General features: G+C 33.7%; 2 non-coding genes across 2 annotated transcripts; both read right to left on the reverse strand.

Moving 5' to 3' along the window:
• Positions 1-264: 264 nt before the first annotated feature.
• On the reverse strand, positions 265-337 carry TRNAK-CUU. The gene has a single exon. It is a non-coding gene; the product is annotated as a tRNA-Lys (tRNA).
• A 2902-nt stretch (positions 338-3239) lies between these two features.
• TRNAK-CUU lies at positions 3240-3312 on the reverse strand. The gene has a single exon. It is a non-coding gene; the product is annotated as a tRNA-Lys (tRNA).
• Positions 3313-3947: the final 635 nt, after the last annotated feature.

The following is a 3947-nucleotide window of genomic DNA, read 5'->3' on the forward strand; positions in this document are numbered from 1 at the left end:
CAGCCCAGGACCACAAGGTTAAGAGCCTTGCGCTCTACCAACTGAGCTAGACGGGCAACGAACGATGATTATCAATTTTCTTATAACTATTTGGTGCACTTGTAATATTGATAAAACAAACTTTTTGTATTGTGAGAATGAACATCCAATATTCCCTTATTGTAGATACGTTAAAAAATTGGAAATACTTTTTCTTAAAAAATATAGCAATCAATTAAATGTTTATTGGGGAAATCTTAATTATTGATGCATCTCAAGTCTAAACGCCCACCCTGGGACTTCAACCCAAGACCACAAGGTTAAGAGCCTTGCGCTCTACCGACTGAGCTAGACAGGCAACAAACATTAAAAGTCAATTTTCCTATAATTATTTGACAGACTTGTAATATTGATAAAACTAACTTTTTGTTTTGTGACAATAAACATCCAATATTCCATTGCTGTAGTTACATAAAAAAAAAATATAATGGAAATTCATTTTTCTTACAAGATATAACAATCAGAATTAACGCATTAGAAATCAAGTCTAAACGCCCACCCTGGGGCTTCAGCCCAGACCACAAGTTAAGAGCCTTGCGCTCTACTGACTGAGCTAGACGGCAACGAACGATGATTATCAATTTTCTTATAACTATTTGGTGCACTTGTAATATTGATAAAACTAACTTTTTTTATTGTGAGAATGAACATCCAATATTCCCTTATTGTAGATACGTTAAAAAACTGGAAATACTTTTTCATAAAAAATATAGCAATCAATTAAATGTTTATTGGGGAAATCTTTCATAATTCATTATTGATGCATCTCACGTCTAAATGCCCACCCTGGGACTTGAACCCAGGACCACAAGGTTAAGAGCCTTGCGCTCTACCGACTGAGCTAAACGACAACAAACAATAAAAGTCAATTTTCCTATAATTATTTGACAGACTTGTAATATTGATAAAACTAACTTTTTGTTTTGTGACAATAAACATCCAATATTCCATTGATGTAGTTACAAAAAAAATAATATGGAAATTCATTTTTCTTACAAGTTATAACAATCAGAATTAACGCATTAGAAATCAAGTCTAAACGCCCAACTGGGGCTTTAGCCCAGGACCACAAGGTAAGAGCCTTGCGCTCTACGGACTGAGCTAGACGGGCAACGAACGATGATTATCAATTTTCTTATAACTATTTGGTGCGCTTGTAATATTGATAAAACTAACTTTTTGTATTGTGAGAATAAACATCCAATATTCCCTTATTGTAGATACGTTAAAAAACAGGAAATACTTTTTCTTAAAAAATATAGCAATCAATTAAATGTTTATCAAGTCTAAACGCCCACCTGGGACTTAAACCCAGGACCACAAGGTTAAGATCCTTGCGCTCTACCGACTGAGCTAGACGGGCAACGAACGATGATTATCAATTTTCTTATAACTATTTGGTGCACTTGTAATATTGATAAAACAAACTTTTTGTATTGTGAGAATGAACATCCAATATTCCCTTATTGTAGATACGTTAAAAAATTGGAAATACTTTTTCTTAAAAAATATAGCAATCAATTAAATGTTTATTGGGGAAATCTTAATTATTGATGCATCTCAAGTCTAAACGCCCACCCTGGGACTTCAACCCAGACCACAAGGTTAAGAGCCTTGCGCTCTACCGACTGATCTAGACAGGCAACAAACATTAAAAGTCAATTTTCCTATAATTATTTGACAGACTTGTAATATTGATAAAACTAACTTTTTGTTTTGTGACAATAAACATCCAATATTCCATTGCTGTAGTTACATAAAAAAAAAATATAATGGAAATTCATTTTTCATACAAGATATAACAATCAGAATTAACGCATTAGAAATCAAGTCTAAACGCCACCCTGGGCTTCAGCCCAAGACCACGACGTTAAGAGCCTTGCGCTCTACTGACTGAGCTAGATAGGCAACGAACGATGATTATCAATTTTCTTATAACTATTTGGTGCACTTGTAATATTGATAAAACTAACTTTTTGTATTGTGAGAATGAACATCCAATATTCCCTTATTGTAGATACGTTAAAAAACTGGAAATACTTTTTCATAAAAAATATAGCAATCAATTAAATGTTTATTGGGGAAATCTTTCATAATTCATTATTGATGCATCTCACGTCTAAATGCCCACCCTGGGACTTGAACCCAGGACCACAAGGTTAAGAGCCTTGCGCTCTACCGACTGAGCTAACGACAACAAACAATAAAAGTCAATTTTCCTATAATTATTTGACAGACTTGTAATATTGATAAAACTAACTTTTTGTTTTGTGACAATAAACATCCAATATTCCATTGATGTAGTTACAAAAAAAATAATATGGAAATTCATTTTTCTTACAAGTTATAACAATCAGAATTAACGCATTAGAAATCAAGTCTAAACGCCCAGACTGGGGCTTCAGCCCAGGACCACAAGGCTAAGAGCCTTGCGCTCTACGGACTGAGCTAGACGGGCAACGAACGATGATTATCAATTTTCTTATAACTATTTGGTGCGCTTGTAATATTGATAAAACTAACTTTTTGTATTGTGAGAATGAACATCCAATATTCCCTTATTGTAGATACGTTAAAAAACAGGAAATACTTTTTCTTAAAAAATATAGCAATCAATTAAATGTTTATTAGGGAAGATTCAAGTCTAAACGCCCACCCTGGGACTTAAACCCAGGACCACAAGGTTAAGAGCCTTGCGCTCTACCGACTGAGCTATACGGCAACAAAACAATAAAAGTCAATTTTCCTATAATTATTTGACAGACTTGTAATATTGATAAAACTAACTTTTTGTTTTGTGACAATAAACATCCAATATTCCATTGATGTAGTTACAAAAAAAATAATATGGAAATTCATTTTTCTTACAAGTTATAACAATCAGAATTAACGCATTAGAAATCAAGTCTAAACGCCCACCCTGGGGCTTCAGCCCAGGACCACAAGGTTAAGATCCTTCCGCTCTACCGACTGAGCTAGACGGGCAACGAACGATGATTATCAATTTTCTTATAACTATTTGGTGCGCTTGTAATATTGATAAAACTAACTTTTTGTATTGTGAGAATGAACATCCAATATTCCCTTATTGTAGATACGTTAAAAAACTGGAAATACTTTTTCTTAAAAATATAGCAATCAATTAAATGTTTATTGGGGAAATCTTTCATAATTAATTATTGATGCATCTCAAGTCTAAACGCCCACCCTGGGACTTGAACCCAGGACCACAAGGTTAAGAGCCTTGCGCTCTACCGACTGAGCTTGACGGGCAACAAACAATAAAAGTCAATTTTATAATTATTTGACAGACTTGTAATATTGATAAAACTAACTTTTTGTTTGTGAAAATAAACATCCAATATTCCATTGCTGTAGTTACATAAAAAAAATATAATGGAAATTCATTTTTCTTACAAGATATAACAATCAGAATTAACGCATTAGAAATCAAGTCTAAACGCCCACCCTGGGCTTCAGCCCAGGACCACAAGGTTAAGAGCCTTGCGCTCTACCAACTGAGCTAGACGGGCAACGAACGATGATTATCAATTTTCTTATAACTATTTGGTGCACTTGTAATATTGATAAAACAAACTTTTTGTATTGTGAGAATGAACATCCAATATTCCCTTATTAGATACGTTAAAAAATTGGAAATACTTTTTCTTAAAAAAATATAGCAATCAATTAAATGTTTATTGGGAAATCTTAATTATTGATGCATCTCAAGTCTAAACGCCCACCCTGGGACTTCAACCCAGACCACAAGGTTAAGAGCCTTGCGCTCTACCGACTGATCTAGACAGGCAACAAACATTAAAAGTCAATTTTCCTATAATTATTTGACAGACTTGTAATATTGATAAAACTAACTTTTTGTTTTGTGACAATAAACATCCAATATT

Source organism: Ipomoea nil, unplaced genomic scaffold, assembly GCF_001879475.1.
Source record: "Ipomoea nil cultivar Tokyo-kokei standard unplaced genomic scaffold, Asagao_1.1 scaffold1198, whole genome shotgun sequence".
NCBI classification, from domain to species: Eukaryota; Viridiplantae; Streptophyta; class Magnoliopsida; order Solanales; family Convolvulaceae; genus Ipomoea; species Ipomoea nil.